Source organism: Lissotriton helveticus, chromosome 7 (genome assembly GCF_964261635.1).
Source record: "Lissotriton helveticus chromosome 7, aLisHel1.1, whole genome shotgun sequence".
Classification (NCBI taxonomy): Eukaryota; Metazoa; Chordata; class Amphibia; order Caudata; family Salamandridae; genus Lissotriton; species Lissotriton helveticus.
The window spans coordinates 1,002,595,896-1,002,623,063 of NC_136068.1; positions in this window are offsets into that span (position 1 = coordinate 1,002,595,896).

The window sequence follows — 27,168 nt, forward strand, 5'->3', positions numbered from 1 at the left end:
TTGTCCTTGACATTCAAACATTGTGGGTGTAGGAAGACTGGGACAGATGACAGCTGCCCTGGTGTCCTGTTCACAACTGGACATGGGATGTCTGGATAGCTGCTTGCTCCCAAATAAACTCTGCTTATTTAAAGGAAGGCAGCCACAAACTCCTGACAAAGATTGATGCAATTCAAAAAGTGTAATTCATCCTGATTAGTGAAAGAGTGATAATCTTTACAACATTCATTAAAACGTCTGGGTAGGGAGGTAGGACAATTCGCTAGGCCTCAACTCCACTATCACCTCTTCCATCGAGGTACATGCTGGAGGCCCACCCCATCCTTGTAACCCGCAAACTCAAGGCATCAACATTGTTACCAGAGCCTAATACCTGAGGACATGGATGTCATTTAGAGGTCACCAGAGGTCACAGCTGCAACACTCTGGCCTCCCCTCGCTAGCCCTGAGGATGTCCTTACGACCCCTGGCCTCGGAGGGTGCAGGAGCAGCACTCGGAGAACAGGGCTGTGATAGCACCATTTACCTTGTACATTGCCCACTCAGCCCCTGCTGAAGGCTCTACGAGAGGGAGAGGCACGTCCCTGCTCGTGGTGAACAGCAACAGTGTCCTTTTGACCTTGAGGTACCAAAGGGAAGCTGTGTATTATGAAAGAAAAAAAAGTTACCAGAGAAGGCCCGGACATGACCTTGATCAGCTTTTCATGGGAAGATAAAAAACAAATCCTAGGCTCCAATCTGATGAGTTCTAGGGCCCTCGTTTTATCTTATAACATTTGAGATTTGAAGGGCGTAAGCATCGGAAGCATTTCTGCACTTAACACCTGAAGTAAAAGCGTGAGAGGACATGGGGAGTACGGTAGGCTATAGTTAAGTATGTTCAAGTAATGGCTTAGAGAAAAGTGATTTATGGGATCGATATTACAAGCCATGTAATTGACTTAAGGGATTTGTATGTTTGTAAAAATAAATGTGATCGACACTGAGGCTTGTGAGCACAGCTGTATGTGGGTCTCGGTTTTGGAATAATGGAATAATGAAGTGCACCCAGAAATCTCTGTTATGAGTCAGTGATGGAATAGCAAGGGTTGCTGAAAAAGCAGTTTCATAGAATGGCCATGTGATTCCAAGTTGCAAATGCATAACTTTTTCAGTCTTGTATTTTCTTTTCACAAATCATTGTTTCCAGGAGAGACACTTTAATTGGCCACCTGAAATCTACCAATGCTCTGTGCCACAAATGCATTCCAGCTGTAAAGGAAAGACAAGGGCTGGAAAAAAAAGGTGTCCTTTTGATAAGGAGGTGCATTTGTAGGGTTGTGTGATCCCAGTGCTTACAACTCTGTGGTGTTACAGGTCAAGACTGAAGTCCAGCACTGTGGGACTGCCAGTACACAATTACAAGGGGTGCTGTAGGTCGGTATTTGGGTGCACCGTGAGGGCTCTTTGGGCCCATGTAAAGCTTCTTGGCCAGTGGTAAATGGGTAGTTTATTTTGGTGATTATCTAATGTTTACTTCTTGTGTCCAAGTGTCTTCTGTACTATTGTCCTGCACACTGAGTGCCAAGTATTCCTACTTGGTTCCATGGCGGAATTGAGTATTTAAGGTTTAGTCTAGGAGGCAATTGAGAGTTTTGAAAATATGATTCAGTAAAACACAAAGAAAAAGCACTCACTAAAGTTTGCTTCCCATTTAGGGCTTTGTAGTATAGACCATTATACAGTAACATGCAGAACAGCAAAGCTAAATATAGACACATAAACCGAAGGCCCTACTGCCTTCTGGGTGGGAATATGACACCAAATATCTTAACAAGTCAAAGGAAGTGAGGCATTTCATTTTTAAATATCAGGGGTTTCTATGCAAGAAAGATTGTGGGCCTCGTTCATGTGAGTCATACTCAGTGAGTTCAATTCCATGAGAACCATTTACCTAATTAATAAAGTTAGAAGCATTTTCATTTTTAAACCTAATGATTTCCAGCATTGAGAATCGATCTTCTTGTGGATGTGGCACCACTGTATGCACAGCTCACATATATGCCCTGTGTGTTAAAAGGTTCACCAGCTGCCCCCAGGCAATAGCTGTGCCAAGACATATTGAGAGACAGCATCCTAGTTAATATATAGATGGTAACTAAACTAGATGTTATCTGCATTAGTACATTTCTTGCCATTTTATTAATCTTGCACTTATTGTAAATGTGTTAAACTATTTTTAAAAGCTGTACAATCAGGGTCACAGGTCACGTGCCATCACTTTCTGTGATGCCCTCTTGGGCGGTCAAATGGTGTGTGATGTCACTTCCGCTACCTCAGGCGTTTTGGGGAATTGATATCTTTGCTAGGAGACCTGAAAACAGATTTCCTGAATGAACCCAATATCCCACTAACCTTACTCTGCCTTGTTATTATTTCAAGCATGGCTGCCAAAATGTCCTGCCAAGAGGCAGAAACCTGGATATTGAATCTATTTAATATCTGTAATATAAAGCTTGTTTATGTTGCGATGAGTATAATTAGAGATCTTAACAAACTTCAGAGTTTGGGCTGGAGATTTTCAGAAGTGACCTGAACACACTAAGGGCCAGATGTAGGTAGGGCAATACCGGTCGGAAACGGCCGAAAATACAGATTTTCGGCCGTTTCCGACCGGTATTTGGACATTGACATGTAGGGGTGTTTAAAACCTACATATTCAGTAATTCTACCAAATCGTTAATTTTACCGAATCGGTAAAATTACAGAATCGGTAAATTTACCGAATTTGTGAATTTTACCGATTAGGTAATTTTACCGAGCGGTAAAATTACCGATTACGTATTTTCAAATGTAGGTAGCAGTGTTAACAGTGCTACAGGGCTTTTAGGATTCGGTATTTACCATGTAATACTATTACATGGTAAATAACGAATCCCTGTGTACATGCACATCTGTGCATGTACACCTGTGCCATGTGGCACACAGACATGCCCTAAGGGCATGTCTGTGTGTCACATGCACAGGTGCCTGAAACAGGGGTGCAACAGGGTGTCAAAGTGACACCCTGTTCCCCATGTCAATTCGGTAATATTACCGATTCGGTAATTACCGAATCGGTATTTGTTATTGATTCCTATGGGCTTCAAAGCCCATAGGAATCAAAGGCAAATACCAATTTGGTATTTGCCGAATCGGTAAATACCGAATCCTACCGAATCGGTAAAAATTACCAATTTTTTATCTACATCTAATTTACCGAATCATAAATACCAAATCGGTATTTATGAATCGGTATATTAGATTTACCTACATCGGGGCCTAAGACTTAAAAGGGAAAAGGCCCAACAAGTAAGACTACCTTGCACTTATCACAAGTGAGGGTGGCAACTAAGAGGGAACGCAGCAACCTAACTTAAACCAGGTATTTCCTGGGAAAGTGCTGTGTTCTGTTTTGTTAGTGAAACGCAAATAAAGCTAGCTTGAGGGTTCCTAACGAAGCAAGATTCTGACAACTGGATGAGGTAGAAAATAGAGTTGCAGGATTCTGAACGAGAGTGTAGTTGAGCAGATTTCCAACCGAATAAGTCAATGTTGAGGCATTGTATCTACAGCATACAAGTGAAACTGAGTGCACTACATTGCCTGTTGCTGTAAAATTTGTATGTAATAGGGGATCAGTTAATTTCACGACTAGAACTGTGGCATTAATGAAGATCAATGTTTCTTGATTAGATAATGTCCAAACAACCCACCTGCCGTGAAGGAACTTCACAAAAAAATAACTTTTCTGACCATCAGCTTAAATCAGTGTACCTGGCCTTATAAAGCCTTTCCTGAACACAGTATTCAAACAACTACTGTAGAAATAGACCGAGCTCCAAAAAAAGTGTGATGTACTAAAGTGTTTCATGGTGGCAAATCCTGCAATTCGTAAATTTATAGGCTTTGAGACAGCATAAAACAAAATCATAATTTGCAAAGAGTACTTTGCGCGTTGAGAATGTCTTTCCTTGTGAACTGGAAAGTGGAAGGACACAAAGGGCATGTTTGCCTCATCCCTCGTTGTAATACAGGGAGATGCTCTCAAATGGATCACCTCATGCCTCATCAGAAGAACCCAGAAAATCTGTTTCCCACTGTTCACTTTGGAACTAAAGAGGATCATCTGCGGCGTACCCCATGGATCGTCCTTCAGTCCCACCCTCTTCAATAGATACATGACCCCCTTGCAGATCACACAGACTAAACATAATCTCCTATTCTGACAACACCCAGCTCATCCCATCGCTGTTGGAAGATCCCTCCACCTCACGTGCCAGCTTCCACAGATGTATGAGGAACATCGCTGACAGGATGAAGGAAACTGTCTCAAGCTGAACACAGACAAGACGGAAGTCCTCATCTTTTGAAACAAAACTAACCATGGAACAAAGCATGGTGGGCTGCCGAACGCGGCCCATCCACTTCCCCGACAGACCATGCCCACAACTTCTGCATCATCCTGGACAGCAAGTTATCTATGAAGAAACAGGAAACTCGGTCTCATCAACCTGCTTCCACACCCTATACATGCTTTGCAAGATCCTCAGGTGGCTCTCAGTCAACACCAAAAGAACGTCACGCAGGCCCTTGTCACCAGCAGCATGGATTATGAAACACATTCTATATAGGAATCACTGCATGCCTCCTGAAGAGACTACAGACAATACAAATCGCAGCAGCAAGACTCATCCTCGAACTCCCCAGATGGATCCAGATCACACTCAACCTCTACTGACACTGGATTCCAATCCAGAAGAGATGCTAGTTCAAAATGTTGACACACGCTTACAAGACCCTGCACAATAAGGGACAAGCATACATCCACCAATGCATGATCTCCCACCAACCAACCAGACACCTACATTCCACCTTCCTCTTCCTCACAGACACCCCATGGATCTTCCGAAGCAACAGGGGCGAACGCACCTTTTCGCAACTGGCAGGCAAAGCTTGGAACAACCTTCCCCTGCTCCTCAGGACCACGGCCTTGTTCTGGTAATTCAGAAACGGACTCTAGACCTGGCTATTCAAATGAACAGATCCCCACAAAGCAGTTAGAAAGCACAGCCTCTTGAGACCCTCATTGGTGATTTGCCGTGATTTATAAATATCTGATTGATTGATCCTTCCAAGTTGCAATGGAATGTATCAATGATTTGCCACCACAACTACAGATGCAATCTATTGGTAGAATACTGACCTGTCATAGGCTCTTTCACAAAGTGGAAGATGTCCAAGATAGACAGATTCCACTTTTTGATTGCTAGCTGCAAGGCTTCAATGGGGATCAGGCCCAGCCGATGACTAATCGCAGCATGCCATTTCTTTGTTCTGAATTCAGGTTCTGTCCCTTTAATCGACATCGAGTATGCAGAGATGGAGGCCTTTTGTCCATCACAGGTCTCCGTATCTACATTCAGAAGCATATGTTAGGATTTCACATTACAGAGTGCTCATTTTGCACTTCAACCTTTTTGCACTTGTGTTTCAGTGTAAAATGTAGGTTGTTTCTCAAAATCAACAGGGACTGCCAAATCAACAGGACGTTTGGCCCTAATTACCTAAGGTTACCTAGGTCCACTCATTCCCTGGCCACCTTTGGGGTGTTGGTCTAACAAAAGAAAAAAAACACAAAAAGGGCACTCAACATTTGTATAACTTCCTCATTGACTGCATTGGCCTTCAATTGACTTCTCTGTTAACGGTCGTCTCCATTGGCCTTTGAAGAAACATTTACTGTTTTACCTCCTTTTATTCCTTTTCAGAATTTCTTGGTAGCTTTAAAAAGAAAAGCGCTACTTTTATCTATCACTTGTTTGATATTTTTTTCGCATTACCTTTTAACTTGACAGTATTTGAGCTTCTTGAATTCTGCTTCCGCCAGCATCTTTTACTTAGCTAATGCTTTGAGTTCAGCCATTGCTTAGCCAAATATTACTTCAAGGCGGCTTTCGTTTCTAAGCATTAAACAAAGTTAACCTATTCGTCAAACTTATGCAATGGTGAAACTTTGCAATTTTGTGACATTTAAAATGTTGTCAAATTCATCTGTAAATATGAATTCTCACAAAAAACTTTTTGTGCAGGTGAATTTTCCTACGAAATTGTTTTTTTCTGTGTTTGTCCCTCTCAAAAAACATCTTTAGCTGACTTTTTTGCCTGCTGTTTATTATTTAGAACGTCACCAACTCTGTAGAGTTCCGAAAGTTAGAAAATAGTTTAAAAAACTTGGAGAGTTCCATATTTCAACAACTTCACACATCTACACTTGTGATAGATTCTGTTTATAAACATTAGGATTTGGATGTTGTTGGGCCTAGAGACTCTTTCACCCATTCTATGCCAGTTTCTTTGCTTTCTGCTGGCTGTCCGAGGCGGAGAAGAGCGCAGGACTTCAAGATTTAGGGGGTTGCCTGCCGCCAACGACTCGATCCCTACAGCGCCTACATCCAGGGACAGGACTACACTCCCCAGGGTGCACTAGTGCCTACACACCTGCACAGACTCAGGGGGAGGCGTGGACATCGCGCACATAAGCGCAGCCTCTACCCCTGCGAAGCGGGTTTCTTTGCTTTCTGCTGGTTGTCCGAGGCGGAGAAGAGCGCAGGACTTCAAGATTCAGGGGTTGCCTGCCACCAACGACTCGATCCCTACAGCGCCTACACCCGGGGACAGGACTACACTCCCCAGTTTGCACTAGTGCCCACACACCTGCACAGACTCAGGGGGAGGAGTGGACATCGCGCACATAAGTGCAGCCTCTACCCCTGCGAAGCGGGTTTCTTTGCTTTCTGCTGGATGTCCGAGGCGGAGAAGAGCGCAGGACTTCAAGATTCAGGGGGTTCCCTGCCGCCAACGACTCGATCCCTACAGCACCTACACCCGGGGACAGGACTACACTCCCCAGGGTGCACTAGTGCCTACACACCTGCACAGACTCAGGGGGAGGCGTGGACATTGCGTACAAAAGCCACTCCCCAAACTCCATGGCACGGGACACGGCACGGGTCGAAGCCGGTACGAAGTCCGGGACCAAGGGCAGGCCTGTTTGTGCCTATTCATGACCTGGAGGAACTGGACTGCGCTACCCCCCATACTACCCGGTATTTCTAAAGTGTTTTTGCTAAATGACACATGTATTTTGAGCTGCTGGTCAACAATAGGTAATATGGTTAGAAAGGTCTGTTGAGAATATAGCATCACATCGAGTCATCGAGCGAGGTATTCCTACTATCCATCTATTCGAAGGGGTATAGCACTTATTTAGTGCACTTTTACCCCCAGGGAAGAATATGGGTAAACCTAACCCTTCAACCTCCCGCCCGCAGACTCGGCAAAAAACGTCATCAACCGCCCAAGTATCCAGCGCAACGGCTATTGATAAAATGTTGCAAAAGGCAATTGGAGCAGTGTCATCGGCAATAGAAAATACTGAGCGACGCCTCTCAATTACTCCTGTACCTTTAGAAGCCTTAACGTCACATGGGTCCCCAGTTGTGCCAACTTCGGATATTTCTGGTACATCGCGCGACCCTTTTATTAACGAAATCTCTCGTGCCCAGCCCATATTACATCTTACCCCTAGTCTCTGCTCACCTCCCATCCAAGTCCCGAAAGTCACCAAGAGGCATTATAAGCTCCATCCCAGACCAAAGAAATCTAAAAACACGAAGACAACCTCAATAGAGGAACCCAATCAAGTAGAGGTCTTGTTGGTTGCCACGGCACCCACAAATCACACTCCACTACCTCTACTTTGGGCCACCCATCTTTTAACCGATATGCAAACCCATCTAGAACAATTTATTAAGACCCAGTTCAAGTCTGTATTGAGCCGGATTGACAGTGTAGTCTCTCTGTTAAACAACAGGCTTGAGGGTGGTAGCAATTCTCCCCACAATAGGAACAGCGTTGTTGTCACTGATCCTGATAGCATCTCACAAACTTCCCCAGGTCCCCTCAGCAGTAATGGCTCCCAAGCAGTAATCACTGTACCTGACAAGGCCAAGGGGAATACCAACTTAACTGCTCCAAGAACGAGCCAGATAGTCCCCTCCACCACAAACGAGGCAGTCTCCATAAAATTCCGACATACCTCGCAGGGAAGGCATCCCCAGGGTAATCATTTGAGGCAACTGGAACTGCCAGAGGCACATCTAGTTAGAAACTTACAAGCAAAACCTCTTGAACTCGAAAACCCACTACCATGCTTGCTCTTACCCCCTGCTGCTCCATCCTAAGTAGTTGCTCTAGCGGGGGTAACTCCCTTATTCCCAGATCGGGGTGAATCTTTTACTGAGCTCAAGAACAAGATCGTACATTGCCTCAGTAGGAACAGACCATTAACTGGACAAGGGCAAGGAGAAATGTTGTTTGCCCGTAGAGTCCGGTGGTTGGGACTGAAAAACAAGGACATTGACGGGGACTGTGTGGTAATAAATTTCAGAGACAAGGGGGTGGTTAATCACATACTAAAGTCGGACAATTTTAATTCACACGGTTCTATTCATACCCTCCCTCTAGCTTATTTCTACCCCTTAGTCTCAATATCTAGAATCAGCACCATAAACCAATATCCCCTTGGAGCACAGGGAAAAGACTCCATCCTCCCCTTGGGAAACAGATTCAACCCCTTGAACGCTGTAGACTGACTATCTCTACTACCTACCCCCGAGATTGACCTGACTACAACCGGTCAAGGTACCAGCTGTGAGATAAAGGGGCCTTACAGGCGGCCCTTCTCTACTATGAATAGTGGTCAAGCTGTGAGGAAGGTAATGACGCCATCTCACCCTGTACCTCGATCCCTGCACTTACCGATAATAATCAAAATGAGATGGCGAGTACAAACCCTGTGAGTTGTCCCTTTCCTGCTCCCACTACTCCACAAGAGGAGACCTCTACTCTCAACCTTACTTCTTGGAATCTAGCCGGGATCAATTCAAAACTGGACCACCCGGAGTGGGGGGAATTAATAGGCCAGTACGACCTTTGTCTATTTCAAGAAACTTGGGCCCTGACCCCCCACCCCCATAGAGTGGGTTTTGCAACTTTTTGTACTACTGCTCTGTGGGGGATATGGGGCAGACCCTATGGCAGATTCTGCATCTGGGTGGATACCCATTTGGGATGTACAGTGAAAGTGCTAGACACCCATTCCTCTGATATCCTCTCCATCCTTCTCAATTTCCCAGACGGCCTAAAGGTGGCAGTGGTTTAACGTCTATCTTTGCTCCTCACCACCAACAGAGGCCGCAACAACTCTAAACCAGCTAGATGAACTCCTTTTATCGTTTCCAGCCTCGATTCGCAAAATCATAGGGGGCGACTTTAACCGCCACTATAAACCTTTAGGAGGCACAACATCTGTTACCCAGGAGGAGGATTCAGTTTGGTCCATTCCTGATTGCTCCATGTATCCAACTAAGGGTTGGACCCCGCTTGTTTTACAACTAAATAGACTAACTATCTCACACTCCCTCAGAGCCTGCAACAGAAGATTTCCCACAGTTACTCCCGGTAAGGTAACATTTAACAGACCAGGAAAAAGTACCACTATTGACTATATAATGGTCAACCTCAAACTCTGGTCACACATCAGGGCCTTTGCTGTTATCTCGAGAGCAGATAGTGACCACAATCTTCTATCCCTGGACCTAAAGTACCCATTCGGTCCAATCCAAAATCCCCGACGTGATGAGGGATCCCACCACCAAAACGTAATCGCCACTGATGAAGGTAGACAAATCAGATGGGGAACTTTGTGCAATCAAATGATAAGGTTGCTGAAATGTAGCAGCAAGTTGCAAACACCTTACAGAGAGTTTCCACTCTTCCTGTGGACAAGCTTGAAACCGCCCATTTAAACGTATTGTACAACACCCACTCTGATTTCATCGATAAAATGGCTACTTTTTTCTATTCCACAGCTATTAACAAGGCCCGGCCACCTCGCCAAAACAAATGGTACACTAAAACTAATGATTGCCCTCAAAAAATTCTAGGTCCTCCACTAGAAATTTACAAGGCCCAAGCAAGGGAAGGTGCGCTGTATGGAGTCGAGCTTTGGGGACATGTCAACGCCTCCTCCTTGGAAGCGATTGAGAATGGCTTTCTGAGACGTCTTCTACGTCTTCCCCAGAGCACCTCCCTGCTCCCACTACGTTTAGACGCGGGCTTGATCCCAATTAGGCACATAATAGTCAACCGCCCCCTATTTTATTCGAGACGTCTCTGGAGCACCCCAAAGCTTATTAACTTTAGGGAGGAATTGAAGGACTTCCTACTTACTCTGGATGCAGGGAAGATCCCCTGGCTCATGCACATTAAACACCTATTTTACTCATTGGGAAGGACTGACTTATGGCTCACACCAGAACAGACACGTCCCTGTACCTCCAAAAAATCTCTAGCATACACTTAAGGAATATCATTTGGCCAAAATATTACAGAATAGCGCAATAGGGGTGTTAAGCTCAAGATTTCGGGAGGTTAAGTGCACATATCGTTATGAACAATTCCTGGACTGTACTCAGCCCCCCTAGCAAAAAAAACTTTATGTGCAATTCAGACACGGAACACTACCAGTAAGGGACTTTACGAATAAGTGGGCAGCTGTAAACTCTTCATCCAAGGGCTGCCTAGGTTGCAATGCCAGTGTAGAATCAGACATGCACGTTCTACTATTCTGTCCTTTATATGTCAAAGTAAGAGCCAAATGGATTATCCAACTCTGTAAAAACCTAGGCATTAGGAATTACCAGGAAGTGTATCGTATTCTAAAATATGATTCCTCCCCTTTATTGGTATTTGTGACCTCTAGGTTTCAATTTTCCATGTGGTGCCTTAGAAGTGTTAAGCTAAAGGCACTTGTAACCCCCTCCAGCGCCTAGGTGGTTCTTATTTCCTACCAGCAAGAAAGGGGCCGGCAAGAGGCCAGATTGATAAGTTTAGTCCCCCTGCTTAGCATCCATAGTCCCATTTCAGTAATAGAACTGCTCTGTGATCACTCACTTTTATCAATATTGTATAATCAATTCTAAGGCATTTTACCTGATTTTATCCAGTTTTAACATTTTTGTCTCATACTAAAATTGTATTATTATATACTTTTGTATCTCGTGATCAGTCTAATATGTTTTACCTTTGTATTGCTTTTCTGGCCTACGGTCGATAATAAAGTATGATGACTGGCTATGCCAGTTCATTTTGTCGATGTCAATTGGAAGAAGACAGGAATAATAACTTTGTGATGTCTAGCCTTCAAACACTGTGGTGGAAAATGTTCTTAGGTGATGTGGAATGTCAAGAGGGATTGTCTGATATCAGGGAGCTAAATATTGCTGTTTTCAGGTCTCAATGCACATTAGTACAGGGAAGGGCAGGAAAATGGAAGAGATGGCACACAGGAAAGTGTAACATATATACTCATACCCGTAAAATTATGATTCCCAGATGCACATGCATAGCCCCAAACACTAGATGACCAGCACAGTCAGGCACAGTTCTAGATCGATAGTGGCAAACCAGTTATTAGACCTGGCTTTTCCAGCGGGGTTATCACCAGACTTTTTGCGTTTGGGCCTCCTGTTTTTGACCCTGTTTTTGTTTGTTTTAGGTCTCTGGGCACTTTACCACTGCTGATCAGTGCTAAAGTGCATGTGCTCTCTTTGTAAACTGATATTATGGGTTTGTTTTTTCATGATTGGCTTATTTGATTTACTGCTGCGTCCCTAGTACAGTGCACTGTGTGTGCCCGTGACCTGTAAATCAAATGCTGCTAGTGGGCCTCTAGCACTGATTGTGTTACCCACACAAGCAGTCTTTCAAAGGGTTCTCAGAACTGCCACTCCAGTGTCTGTGTGCAGTTTTTACTAACATGTCGACTTGGCAAGTGCACCCACTCGCCAGGCCCTAACATTCCCATTTATTGCATGTAAGTCACCCATAAGGTAGGCCCAAGGTACCTCTGTGGGCAGGGTGCAGTGTATGTGAAAGGTAGGACATGTGGTGCATGCGACATGTCCTGATAGTGAAATACAGTGTATTTCATTTTTCACTATGGAAAGGCTATCTGTCTCATAGCATAGAATGAGAGTTTATTTATAACATCTTACAAGTATAACTTCCCATTGGGACAAGGTAAAAAGTTGGAGTTAGTATGCCTGAACTCAGAACATAAAAATGCATCTTTTAGTAAAGATGATTTTTATTTTGCATGTTTGAAAATACCACTTTTAGAAAGTGTGTATTTTCTTGCTTAGCCATCCTGTGTGCCTCTGCTGGTTTGTGGATTGACTGTCTGTCTTTAGAGTGACAGGGGCTGGGGATGTGCATTCTCTTCAAACAGCCACTTGGGGGGTTGAGGTGTGTCCTGCCTTTCCTGGATGAGTCAGGGCTGGGCTGAATAGAACTGGGCTGCATTTAGAGTAGGGGGAGGAGATTTCCTTGTATCTGAATAGGCTTGGTCTGCCTTAAACAATGCTGACTCCTCCTCCTGCCAGGAATCTGGACCAGAGAGGACAGGACTGGTTTGGACTGAGCATGGAGCCTTTCTGCCACAAGAGAACAAAGAGAAATGCAGTATAAATATTGGGTCTCAGACCCCAGAATTTTAGAATACTTCTGTACCCAAGAGGAACCTCCACAGAGGAGAAAAGCTGGGAAAGCTGAAGGAGAAGTACTACCCCTTTGCTTGTGCTGTCTGGGATTGGCCTGCAGTGGCTGTTTCTGCCAAGGGAGGACCAAGACTTTGCTGTTAGCTGTGTATCCTGCTTGAAGATCTCCAAGGGCTTGGTGTAGAGCTTGCCTCCTGTTCTGAACCAGGGATACAAAAACGTCATCCCCTGTATCTTCCTGAACCTGGAACTGCAGTTTCAGCTGCCCAGAATAAAATAGCAACACCGATGCCGTTGAGCGATGCTGTGAACTACACCGAAGCCATGGGCACGCTCATAAAGTGCTCAATGCACCACCACAATCAATCAATCAATCAGGGAATTGTAAACGCGCTACTCACCCGTGAGGGTCTCAAGTCGCTGAGGGTGGGACGGGCGGTCCGCAGATCTATTTAGCCGAAGCGCCAGGTCTTGAGGGTCTTCCTGAAGGTGTTCAGGGAGGGGGCATGTCTGATATCTATCAGTAGCTCGTTCCAGGTCTTGGTTGCAATGTGAGAGAAGGATCTTCTGCCTGCTCTGGCTCTGTGAATGCATGGGGTTTCGGCCAGTGCAAGGTTGGAAGATCGGAGGTTTCTTCTGGGTACGTGGAAGTTGAGGTATTTGGGTCTGTTGTTGCGTAGGCATTTGTAGGTGTGAGTGAGGATTTTGAAAGTGACTCTTTTCTCCACGGGGAGCCAGTGGAGACTTCGTAGGTGTTGACTGATGTGTTTGTGTCGCGAGATGCCGAGGACGAGTCTGGCGACGGTGTTCTATATTGTCTGGAGTTTGCGGAGTAGGGACTTGTTGATGCCGACGTAGAGTGCATTTCCATAGTCCAGTCTGTTGGTGATGAGTGCGTGGGTGACTGTCTTCCTTGACTCAGGGGTGATCCACATGAAGGTCCTGGGCAGGATGCTAGGGTGTTGAAGGAGCTGGAGGTGACTGGGTTGACCTGTCGGTTCATGGCGAGTGATGAGTCAAGCACAATGTCGAGGTTCTTGGAGTGGTCTGAGGGGATAGGTGGGCTTCTGAGGGTGGTCAGCTACCAGGTGCAGTCTCATGCAGAAGGGGTGGTACCGAGGACAAGGACTTCTGTCTTCTCTGAATTGAGCTTCAGCCAGCGGTTGATCATCCAGACGGCGACGTCTTGCATTCCTTTCTAGAAGTTGAGTTTGGCAGTGATGGGGTCTTTGGTGAGGGAGATGATGAGCTGTGTGTCGTTGGCATAGAATACGATGTTGAGGCTGTGTTGTAAGACGATGGCTGCGAGGGGGTCGTGTAGATGTTGAAGAGGGTGTGGCTCAGGGATGAACCCTGTGGGACTCCGCAGGTGATTTTCATGGGGTCGGAGAGGAAGGGTTGGAGTCTGATCCTTTGGCATCTTCCAGTGAAAAATGATTGAATCCAGTCCAGGGTTGTTCCTTGTATGCCTGCGTCGTGTAATCTGGCTAATAGTGTGCAGTGAGAGACGGTGTCGAAGGCCGCTGATTGGTCGAGTAGGATGAGGGCTGCAGAGTGGCCTTGGTCCAGGAGGGTGCGGATGTCATCTGTGGTGGTGAGTAGGACAGTCTCTGTGCTGTGGTTGCTTCGGAATCCGGATTGGGACAGGTCAAGGACAGAGTTCTCTTCAATGAATCGTGTCAGTTTCCTGTTGACTGTTTTCTCTGCAACTTTGGCTGCAAAGGGAAGGAGCGAGATGGGCCGATAGTTCTTGAGGTCTGTGGGGTCAGCTGTGGGCTTCTTGAGCAGAGGTCTGACTTCTGTGCACTCCCAGTCACCTGGGAAGGTGCCTGTTTTGAAGGTGGTGTTGATGGTGAATTGTGTTTCGGGTGCGATGGCGGCCACGGCTCTGTGGTAGATGTGATGGGGTAGGGGCCGGTGGGGGCCCCAGAGTGGATACTTTTCATGGTTGAGGCGGTAACTTCCCTGACTTGCAGCACAGCCCCGACACCTGCCGATGCCGCACCATATCTACTCCAAAGCCATCACCGAGGCTACTGCCTGCACTAGAGCCAAGTGCACCGCTCGTGATGCTCACAATGCATTCACTCGCACCGCCTCCCCGACTTCACCGACGCCAGTGCTTCATCATTGTGGAGCCGATACCTGACGTGTGTGACCTCCCGAATCCATTGACCCCCGCATCGTCATAAGTAACCGATGCCTCGACAAGATTGTAATGCGGCATCGACGGCAACAGTGAAGAACCGACACCTCATCTCCCCTGCATCCAACGCCAACAGGGCCAACGAAGCATCACTTCCCCAACTCTGTGGACTGTCTTTGCTTTCATCATCTGTTCTGTGAAGTATGTTTGACTCCGGGCCCGACGCCGTGCACCTCGGGGTCAGTGCCGTACTTTGGGATTTTCATCTGTGACGATGTTGCAATAGCTCCAGAGGGAGTTATTGTTGGTACAAACTTTATTTGTGTGAATAACCTATTTTTGAGGATATCTGGATCCATGTATTGTGGATTTTTGTTGTTTTGGTCTTGTTTGGTTTAGATAAAGATAACTTATTTTTCTAAACTGGCTTGGTGTCCATTTTTAGTGTTTTAACTGTATTACTGTATTTGTGCACACAAATGCTTTACACACTGCCTCTGAGATAAGCCTGTCTGCTCGTGCCAAGCTTCCAAGGGGGGAGCAGGGGCTGTCTAAGGGCGTAACTCCCTTATCCTGACTTACCCTACAAACCATTGCCAACTAGAGACCCCCATTTCTAACACCAGTTATTTAACCCACAGATATTGTTCCATTTTCTGGCAGCAGCATTTGTTGTGACTCTTTGTTGTTCACTTCAGCTTGAACTCAGATCATTCCATCCCTTCGCCTTTGCCCTTGTTCAGTTCCATTCAGTCATCTAGTTCCCTCAGCTGCTATTTGTAGTTACCTGCTTAATTATCCTCATATCACTTTATCTCCTTGTACAGGCCTCTTCTCTCCCAGTGAAATAGCACCTGGCATACGGAAATTCCGCTCAGGAGCCGAAGAGGACATGATATTGCTGAGCTCCTGAGTGGGATTGAGTATGCCAAGGGCTAGTTAAAGCTTGCACTGTTTGCACCGAGTAAGTCCTGAATCTTGTTACATTTACATCTAGCTCCTATCCTAATGTGTAAACTCTTTGGCAACGTGTGTTCTCTCACCTGTATGTGCAGACCTTGGCATTTATAGTTTGGCCTTGAAATTATGTAACCCAGGCATCCGTTCTGGATTTTCCAATGAAGAGCCTGCAGGTGTATGTCTCTCTCTTGCTGTCGCTCCTGACTCCATTTTCCCCTTAATCTGGGTCTTCCTTAACATCCTTAAGCCAGAGCAAGGGGTTGAGGTGAACTCTTGGGGAAGACAGAGGGACTGGCCTTGACATCCACAACCTTGAATCACTATGTTCATGACACATTGCCAGACCACCATAAAATGGATTCTGAGGCCATTCCCTGACTGGCAATGGCACACATGATCAGTAAGAGCCAAGATGATCTTGAAGTCACTCATCAAGAGCACTCCTTTGTCCTGGAGAAATTAAACAGGCAATCAACCTCCACCACCACATTCAGGGAACTGGAATTAAATTGCTTCCTTTAGTATCAGTACCACCTCGGATACAGGTGTGAGTAATCTAGTCACACACAGAAGTAAGGACGTGTAAATCGCTATTTTTTACAAAGAAGTATAGTAGCGGCAAAGTGGAAAGCTTTGAAAAACCTGCCCTCACCCACAAACGTTTGTGGCATGCTTCATCATAGGGCTTCTACTGACACCCCTGCACAGACCAATGCATGAGATGGAGCAATGGGGGGGTGAGACGATACAAACATAAAGAAAAGGACAGGATCTAAAGAAAAAGTATGTGCAGCCAATGAGTGAAAACGAACTAAGGGATATCCCAATAAATGTATTCACAGATTCCCTTGTTAGATCTAAAAGGTATCTCACTAACTAAGGATGGTGGTGAAACAAGTGAATTATGCACCATTCATCCCTCCATTTTGCAAAGAAGTCGACATATTTCAGCCGGATATCATGTCTCTCCCGGTGTTTCTCAGGACTGCTAGATCCCTAGTCTAATTCCCTTTCTCAAATACCTCAATATGTATATCGGTTACTACACCTTGTTAAGGTCCTGTAACCGTACTCCAAATCAATCAATCAATCAATCAATCAGTGACATTTGTAGAGCGCACTACTCACCCGGAGGGTCTCAAGGCGCTTGGGAGGGGGGGGGTGCTGCTACTGCTCGAACAGCCAGGTCTTGAGCTTCTTCCTGAAGGAGAGGTGGTCTTGGGTCAGGCGCAGGTCGGTCGGGAGGGAGTTCCAGGTCTTGGCGGCCAGGTAGGAGAAGGACCTTCCTCCTGTTGTCGTTCTTCGGATGCGGGGGACGGCGGCGAGGGCGTGACTGGCTGATCGGAGGTGGCGTTTAGGAGTGTAGAAGTTGATGCGGTTGTTGAGGTAGCTCGGGCCTTGGTCGTGCAGGGCTTTGTGTGCGTGGGTGAGGAGACGGAAGGTGATTCTCTTGTTGACGGGGAGCCAGTGCAGGTCTCTCAGATGTCCGGAGATGTGGCTGCGTCGGGGGATGTCGAGGATGAGTCTGGCTGAGGCGTTCTGGATCCGCTGGAGTCTCTTCTGGAGCTTGGCGGTGGTTCCGGCTTAGAGGGCGTTGCCGTAGTCCAGTCGGCTGGTGACGAGGGCCTGGGTGACCGTCTTCCTGGTTTCGGTGGGGATCCACCGGAAGATCTTCCGTAGCATGCGCAGGATGTTGAAGCATGACGAGGAGACGGCGTTGACTTGTCTGGTCATGGAGAGGGAGGAGTCCAGGATGAAGCCCAGGTTGCGTGCGTGGTCTGTCGGTTTGGGTGCGGTGCCCAGGGCGGGGGGCCACCAGGAGTCATCCCAGGCGGAGGGCGAGGAACCCAGGATGAGGACTTCCGTCTTGTCTGAGTTCAGTTTCAGGCGGCTGGTCGTCATCCACTCGGCTACATCTTTCATCCCTTCGTGAAGGTTGGCTCTGGCGGCGGCGGGGTCGTTGGTCAGGGAGAGGATCAGCTGGGTGTCATCGGCGTAGGAGATGATGTTCAGGTTGTGTTGGCGTGCGATGGTCGCGAGGGGGCTCATGTAGACGTTGAAGAGGGTGGGGCTCAGGGAGGATCCTTGAGGGACGCCGCAGATGACTCCGGTGGCCTCTGACTTGTACGGTGGTAGACGGACTCTCTGTGTTCTTCCGTCGAGGAAGGAGACGATCCATTCCAGTGCCTTCCCCTGAATTCCGACGTTGCTGAGGCGCTGCACTAGGGTGCGGTGGCAGACAGTGTCGAAAGCCGCGGAGAGGTCTAGGAGGATGAGGGCCGCTGTTTCTCCGTTGTCCATCAGGGCTCGGATGTCATCGGTGGCAGCGATGAGGGCGGTCTCGGTGCTGTGGTTGGCACGGAAGCCGGACTGTGAGGGGTCGAGGGATCCATTCGTCTCGAGGAAGGCGGCCAGCTGTTTGTTGACGGTCTTCTCGATGACTTTGGCTGGGAACGGGAGGAGCGAGATAGGGCGGTAATTCTTGAGTTCGGTGGGGTCCGCAGTGGGTTTCTTAAGTAAATCGCTGAGCTCGGCGTGCTTCCAGCCCTCCGGGAAGGTGGCGGTGTCGAAGGAGGTGTTGATGATGTCCCGCAGGTGGGGTGCGATGACAGCGTCGGCCTTGTTGAAGACGTGGTGAGGGCAGGGGTCGGTCGGAGATCCGGAGTGGATGGAGTTCATCATGCGGACGGTGTCATCGGTGCTGATCGGAGTCCAGGCGCGGAGGGTGGTGGTGGGCGGCGGTGCTGCGGTCGTTGTGTGCGATGGTTGAATGCTGAAGCTGTTGTGAATGTCCGTGATCTTGTTGTGGAAGTAGGAGGCGAGGGAGTTGCAGAGGTCTTGCGATGGGGTGATGTCGTTGTTTCCGGCGCTGGGGTTGGAGAGCTCTTTCACGATGTTGAAGAGTTCCTTGCAGTTGTGTGTGTTGTTGTCCAGCCGGTCCTGGAATGCAGTTCTCTTGGTGGCGCGGATCAGTTGGTGGTGCTACCGGGTGGCGAGCTTGAGGGTGGTCATGTTGTCCGGTGTTGGTTCCCTTCTCCAGACTTTCTCGAGGGCTCGGCAGTCCTTCTTGGAGGTCTTGAGTTCGTCTGTGAACCATGGGGTTTTCTTGCTGCCGGGTCTGCTGGGCGGGGTCCTCAGCGGGGCGAGTTCGTCCGCGCAGTTGCTGATCCACTTCGTGAGGTTGTCGGCGGCCTGGCTGGGGTTCGCTGAGCTGGCGGGAGGGTGCTGACCCAGGGAAGCGGCGAGCTGGTCGGCTGTGATCTTGTTCCAGCTTCTTCGGGCAACCTGTTGCTGGTGGTGGTGGGTCGTCGTTCTTCTGAAGGTGAAGTGGACGCAGCTGTGGTCCGTCCAGTGGAGTCCAGTGGCGTGGCTGAAGGCGATGTCTTTGCTGGATGAGAAGACGGCGTCGAGTGTGTGTCCGGCGAGGTGGGTGGGGGTGGTCACCAGCTGCTTGAGTCCCAGGTTTGCGAGGTTTTCCAGCAGGGTGGTGGTGTTGCGGTCGTCGATGTTCTCCAGGTGGAAGTTGAGGTCCCCGAGGAGGATGTAGTCGGCTGAGGGGAGGGCGAGCGGGCTGATGAAGTCGGCGAAGTCCTCGCTGAATTGTGTGCGTGGTCCCGGGGGTCTGTAGATGAGGGTGCCTCTGAGGGTGGTCTTGGGGTTGACGTGGATCTGGAAGTGCAGGTGTTCGGCGGGTGCGATGGTGTCGTCGGAGTTGGTCGTGATGCGGATGGTGTTCCTGTGGATGATGGCGATGCCTCCTCCTGTCTGGTTGACGCGGTCTCTCCGGATGATCTTGTAGCCGTCCGGGATGGCGATGGCGATGTCGGGCGCTGAGGAGGCGTTCATCCAGGTTTCCGTGAGGAAGGCGACGTCTGGGTCTGTGGTGTCGAGCAGGTTCCAGAGCTCGACGGCGTGTCTGTGGATGGAGCGGGTGTTGAGCAGGATGCACTTCAGGTGGCTGCTGTTGTTGCTCGTCTTGGTCTTGGTGGGTGCGGGTGTGGTGCAGGTCCGGATGCAGGTGAACTTGCAGGAGCGGCAGCTGAAGGGTCCGTGGGTGCGTCTCGGGGTGGCTTGGTAGCATACAGGGGTTCGGCCGGCGTTGAGTGCGTTGAGGGTGGCGGCGTCGTACGTCCGGCGGGTGGGCTGGGGTCGGTGGGGGCCAGGAGTCCTGGCACTGGGCGCGGTCCAGGCGCGGACGGGCGCAGACGGGCTTACCTTTGGCGCGCCTTCGGCGCACAATCGGCGCGCCCGCTGCGCATCACCGCTGCGCGTTCGCACGGTCGCCATATATGGCGAAGTGCGAGGGAGGGCGGAGCAGCTGGGAGGCGGGAGCGGGGAGGGTACAGAATGAAAAAGGGGCGGGGTTTAGCGGCGGTGGCGGGAAGCGGGGAGCGGGGAGGGAAGAGACGGGGGAAAAACAGGCAAACAGGCAAAAAGAGGGGAACCAAGTAAAAATACAGAATACAAAAGAGAAATGCAACAACAGTTAAAACACCAAAACAAACAGAGGCAAGGCAGGAGGCGAGCACGAGGCGAGCGCGGCGGCTGGCCGAGCAGAGAGGCAGGCGGGGAGGCACTCGCAGCAGCTGGTGGCCGAGCGGCGCGGGGGCGTCCTAAACTAGGACACACTCACCTGCGTCGCACGGTCGCCATATATGGCCAAGTGCGAGGGAGGGCGGAGCAGCTGGGAGGCGGGAGCGGGGAGGGTACAGAATGAAAAATGGGCGGGGTTTAGCGGCGGTGGCGGGAAGCGGGGAGCGGGGAGGGAAGAGACGGGGGAAAAACAGGCAAACAGGCAAAAAGAGGGGAACCAAGTAAAAATACAGAATACGAAAGAGAAATGCAACAACAGTTAAAACACCAAAACAAACTGAGGCAAGGCAGGAGGCGAGCACGAGGCGAGCGCGGCGGCTGGCCGAGCAGAGAGGCAGGCGGGGAGGCACCCGCAGCAGCTGGTGGCCGTGCGGCGCAGGGGCGTCCTAAACTAGGACACACTCACCTGCGTCGCACGGTCGCCATATATGGCCAAGTGCGAGGGAGGGCGGAGCAGCTGGGAGGCGGGAGCGGGGAGGGTACAGAATGAAAAAGGGGCTGGGTTTAGCGGCGGTGGCGGGAAGCGGGGAGCGGGGAGGGAAGAGACGGGGGAAAAACAGGCAAACAGGCAAAAAGAGGGGAACCAAGTAAAAATACAGAATACAAAAGAGAAATGCAACAACAGTTAAAACACCAAAACAAACAGAGGCAAGGCAGGAGGCGAGCACGAGGCGAGCGCGGCGGCTTGCCGAGCAGAGAGGCAGGCGGGGAGGCACTCGCAGCAGCTGGTGGCCGTGCGGCGCGGGGCCGTCCTAAACTAGGACACACTCACCTGCGTCGCACGGTCGCCATATATGGCCAAGTGCGAGGGAGGGCGGAGCAGCTGGGAGGCGGGAGCGGGGAGGGTACAGAATGAAAAAGGGGCGGGGTTTAGCGGCGGTGGCGGGAAGCGGGGAGCGGGGAGGGGTGAGACGGGGGAAAAACAGGCAAACAGGCAAAAAGAGGGGAACCAAGTAAAAATACAGAATATAAAAGAGAAATGCAACAACAGTTAAAACACCAAAACAAACAGAGGCAAGGCAGGAGGCGAGCACGAGGCGAGCGCGGCGGCTGGCCGAGCAGAGAGGCAGGCGGGGAGGCACTCGCAGCAGCTGGTGGCCGTGCGGCGCGGGGGCGTCCTAAACTAGGACACACTCACCTGCGTCGCACGGTCGCCATATATGGCCAAGTGCGAGGGAGGGCGGAGCAGCTGGGAGGCGGGAGCGGGGAGGGTACAGAATGAAAAATGGGCGGGGTTTAGCGGCGGTGGCGGGAAGCGGGGAGCGGGGAGGGGTGAGACGGGGGAAAAACAGGCAAACAGGCAAAAAGAGGGGAACCAAGTAAAAATACAGAATATAAAAGAGAAATGCAACAACAGTTAAAACACCAAAACAAACAGAGGCAAGGCAAGTGTAAGTGATAAAGAACATATGTACCAGTGAAAAGGAACATGGAAAGCATAACAAGTGAAATGCCTCGTGATTTCATTACGTGGAAAAGCTTTGCTGTCTTTGCCCTTCCTAACCCATTTGGTGCAACGCGGCATCTTTATCAATCTATTTTAAACACCGCTCATGCGGGCAATGCCCTTGTTTAATGGTGAGCATGAGCGTGAGAAGTGAACATGATATGAGAATGAGGGCTATTCGAAAAGGCTGGAAGTGAATGGACTCACGCTGATTTTGGGAAAGTGTAAAATTAGGCAGAGGGAAATAAATTATCCAGGTCGTAGGTTTATAGGGGCAGGCATAAGGCCAAAGGATGAATTAGTCAATGCCATCAACTAAATGCCTGTGCCGCAAAATTCTAAGGATGAGATCATAAAACATTTCTGATGATGGAACGGTTTTATGGTAAGTTTGTTCTGATTTTTTCAAGCAGGATACAAAGTATGATAAAGTTACTTAGAAAATTAGCAGAGTCCAGGTGGGTTGATCAATGTCAAACAAAGTTCGAGGATGTGAAGGAAAGACCGCAAGAACCACCGAACCTCCTTCTTCTTTTGCTGTTCATTTCTTAATACTTTCAATCTTACATTATTTTGTATGATGGCTTTCATTTGAAATTAATATAGTTAGTTATGTTTTTAGTTTTGCAGCTTTAATACGCATGTTGTATTTGTTATAAGAAGGTATCAAGCCTTCACAGCCTGGAGGTTGAAGGTTTAGAAGTAACTTGGAATGTCAATAGGGAATCTGCGTTGTTAGGGATGACATTATGGTGGTGATTTTTTCAATGTGGGAGTTAGTGTGGATACCAATCTCCTAGCAGGTGGGGCAGGTTTTCTTAGATTAAACCTGCTTCTTTTCATCTACAACCATCTGTAAACGTCTGCCTCATAGCACGCTGCTAAGCTTGACTTACTCATTGTTGCTCCTTACAAAATGGTACAAAAGGGGGTGGTGATGGACAGAGCATCAGAACCAATCAAACACTCACACCCAGTCAAAAGATCTGGGTTTGATCCATCACCGTTCTTTAGCCCACTCTGCCACTCCAGTTCAGACATGGCTATATGCAAATCAATCTGACCCTGTGCCTCATGGGAACAGTCCAGCCTGAACTGCCAAGCCATGCCTTCCCTGGACCCGAAACAAGCTTCCGAGGACTGGTTTCTGGCATTCCAGCCGTCTTCAGCCCGGCTTGCTTGAATCCAGTGGCAAAGTGAGCAAGGGACTCACGTCTGAGCATACCCTGCCACACTTATGGCAGCCAAAGCAGTACAAAAGGGGGTGGTGATGGACAGAGCATCAGAAACAATCAAACACTCACACCCAGTCAAAAATTCTGGGTTTGATCCATCACCGTTCTTTAGCCCACTCTGCCACCCCAGTTCAGACATGGCTATATGCAAATCAGTCTGAACCTGTGCCTCATGGGAACAGTCCAGCCCGAACTGCCAAGCCATGCCTTCCCTGGACCGGAAACAAGCTTCCGAGGACCGGTTTCTGGCATTCCAGCCGTCTTCAGCCCGGCTTGCTTGAATCCAGTGGCAAAGTGAGCAAGGGACTCACATCTGAGCATACCCTGCCACACTTATGGCGGCCAAAGCGGTACAAAAGGGGGTGGTGATGGACAGAGCATCAGAACCAATCAAACACTCACACCCAGTCAAAAGATCTGGGTTTGATCCATCACCGTTCTTTAGCCCACTCTGCCACCCCAGTTCAGACATGGCTATTTGCAAATCAGTCTGACCCTGTGCCTCATGGGAACAGTCTAGCCCGAACTGCCAAGCCATGCCTTCCCTGGACCGGAAACAAGCTTCCGAGGACCGGTTTCTGGCATTCCAGCCGTCTTCAGCCCGGCTTGCTTGAATCCAGTGGCAAAGTGAGCAAGGGACTCACGTCTGAGCATACCCTGCCACACTAATGGCGGCCAAAGCGGTACAAAAGGGGGTGGTGATGGACAGAGCATCAGAACCAATCAAACACTCACACCCAGTCAAAAGATCTGGGTTTGATCCATCACCGTTCTTTAGCCCACTCTGCCACCCTAGTTCAGACATGGCTATTTGCAAATCGGTCTAACCCTGTGCCTCATGGGAACAGTCCAGCCCGAACTGCCAAGCCATGCCTTCCCTGGACCGGAAACAAGCTTCCGAGGACCGGTTTCTGGCATTCCAGCCGTCTTCAGCCCGGCTTGCTTGAATCCAGTGGCAAAGTGAGCAAGGGACTCACGTCTGAGCATACCCTGCCACACTAATGGCGGCCAAAGCGGTACAAAAGGGGGTGGTGATGGACAGAGCATCAGAACCAATAAAACACTCACACCCAGTCAAAAGATCTGGGTTTGATCCATCACCGTTCTTTAGCCCACTCTGCCACCCCAGTTCAGACATGGCTATATGCAAATCGGTCTGACCCTGTGCTTCATGGGAACAGTCCAGCCCGAACTGCCAAGCCATGCCTTCCCTGGACCGGAAACAAGCTTCCGAGGACCGGTTTCTGGCATTCCAGCCATCTTCAGCCCGGCTTGCTTGAATCCAGTGGCAAAGTGAGCAAGGGACTCACGTCTGAGCATACCCTGCCACACTAATGGCGGCCAAAGCGGTACAAAAGGGGGTGGTGATGGACAGAGCATCAGAACCAATAAAACACTCACACCCAGTCAAAAGATCTGGGTTTGATCCATCACCGTTCTTTAGCCCACTCTGCCACCCCAGTTCAGACATGGCTATATGCAAATCGGTCTGACCCTGTGCTTCATGGGAACAGTCCAGCCCGAACTGCCAAGCCATGCCTTCCCTGGACCGGAAACAAGCTTCCGAGGACCGGTTTCTGGCATTGCAGCCGTCTTCAGCCCGGCTTGCTTGAATCCAGTGGCAAAGTGAGCAAGGTACTCACGTCTGAGCATACCCTGCCACACTTATGGCGGCCAAAGCGGTACAAAAATGGTGGTGATGGATGGAGCATCAGAACCAATCAAACACTCACACCCAGTCAAAAGATCTGGGTTTGATCCATCACCGTTCTTTAGCCCACTCTGCCACCCCAGTTCAGACATGGCTATATGCAAGTCAGTCTGACCCTGTGCCTCATGGGAACAGTCCAGCCCGAACTGCCAAGCCATGCCTTCCCTGGACCGGAAAACAAGCTTCCGAGGACCGGTTTCTGGCATTCCAGCCGTCTTCAGCTCGGCTTGCTTGAATCCAATGGCAAAGTAAGCAAGGGACTCATGTCTGAGCATACCCTGCCACACTTATGGCGGCCAAAGCGGTACAAAAGGGGGTGGTGATGGACAGAGCATCAGAACCAATCAAACACTCACACCCAGTGAAAAGATCTGGGTTTGATCCATCACCGTTTTTTAGCCCACTCTGCCACCCCAGTTCAGACAAAATGGCTCCAAGTCACCAAGGGCACAGTGCTCCTTTCCTGGAATCTAGTTTAAGAACCTCATGTATAGTGTGAGTGATATTTACCCACATGCTTATACAAACACTCCCTAGAATACATTTTTGTTAAAAAGAGGATTAGTCCAGTGCGTCTTTGGTGACGGGGAGTCATCAGTTTACCTTTTATCCCTGCCTCTTCACTGGCCACCCCTGGTGTCAGTGATCGAGGGAGTGTCAGTAATTTAAAACGTGAAGGCCTATTTTATCCCTCTTCACCTTCTGTGGTCTCCAATCCTTGACATTCTCCGAACCTCTCAGCACCAAACATGAGGCTGTTGAAGGGCCAAGGAAGTGACGAGTGAAGTGCTCAACTCCGTGATGTCACTGAAAGGTAAATGCTCATTGCTGGCAATGTCCCTTCTGCTAACCCTGGCATTTTTGGTGAATGGACGGTCAAGAATGAAAACTGAAATTAATTTGCAGATGAATCATTCATACCCCAGAAAATATGCAACATGATTGAAGGGATTTTACAGAGCTTAAAAAAATTGACGGCCAGACCAATTTAAAATAACACAAACTGGGCTCCCGTACTGCGTGTACTCCGTGTCTGTGTTTAAAAAGTGCAGATAGCATTTTAATGTTGCTTTCAGGGCGAGCCGATGAATCTATCCGCGGAGCACTGGTGCTTGAACCATCCCAAAAAACAGAGGAGATGAAAGAAATCTCATTACGAGCAGCTGAGGCTCGCCAGCTGAGGCCGCTCCATTCCGAGGGTGATGCGGGGGGCACTGAGACGGGCCTGCCAGAGGCTGAACGTGTCACCCAGCCGCGCCGTCTGACAGCCGTCCCGGCATGCCTCAGGAGCGATCGGGTACAAGATGCATTTTTAAACGTTCACTAATGGGAATTAGCTTCACAGAACATATGCATTGTCAGGCACCAAACTGGAAGGCTCTCAGCTAAAACAAGCGCTATGTTACCCACTGATCCTGGTCTTTCAAGTCAACAAGCATTGATAATGCCAATAGGTCTGGTTTTGAAATAATGTTGTATAGTAATTTTAAGCAATACTATAAAATAACTTGGTAACGAATATGCATTTGTGTAGAAGCAGAGAAATGTAGAATAATATTGGTGTAGGTTCAAAGGTCAGGTGACAGTTGCACTGTTGGGCCAGACCTAAATATTCATGCAGGTTAATGACTGTACTCATCCCATCTGCATAAAATAACATACATTATCTAGTTTTCCATGACACTTTAATAGCATTACAGCGTCATGTGTGTGCCCCAGAAAATTAAATTTTAAGCAGCTGGATAAATAAAATGATCACAGCTGTGTGGAGTGCAAGCACTTTTTGGTGGCAGCGCACAACTTCTGTCCAATCAAAACATGTATTAGTGGCTCACAATATGTGGGCGGAACCAAGGCCCTGCCCTAGTAATGCTAAAAACAAGCATTGGAAATGCAATAGGTCTCGCAGCATTAGAGTTAGTGCTTTTAGAATTGTTTATGGTTTTTTTTTTAAAATCTTTAGCATTTTTGTTTCCTCTAGGCAATGCTAAAGAATTACAAAGAAAAAAAGCCATAAACAAATCTAAAAGCTCTAACTCAAATGCTCCGAGACCTATTGCACTGTGTGAGGGTGAGGGGTTGAGGGTGAGTGAGGGTGAGGGTGAGTGAGGGTGAGTGAGAGTGAGGGTGAGTGAGGGTGAGGGTGGGTGAGGGTGGGTGAGGGTGAGTGAGGGTGAGTGAGTGAGGGTGAGTGAGGGGTTGAGGGTGAGTGAGAGTGAGGGTGAGTGAGGGTGAGTGAGGGTGAGTGAGGGTGAGTGAGGGTGAGGGTGAGTGAGGGTGAGTGTGAGTTAGGGCAATGCAATAGGTCTCGCATTAGGAAAGTTTGAGCTATTGGTCTTGTAAATGACAATTTTTTTTATTTATGTGTTGTTTTTGAAAATAGCTAAATTATTAGCTTTGTCATTTACAATGCCAATAGTTATAACTTTCGCAAA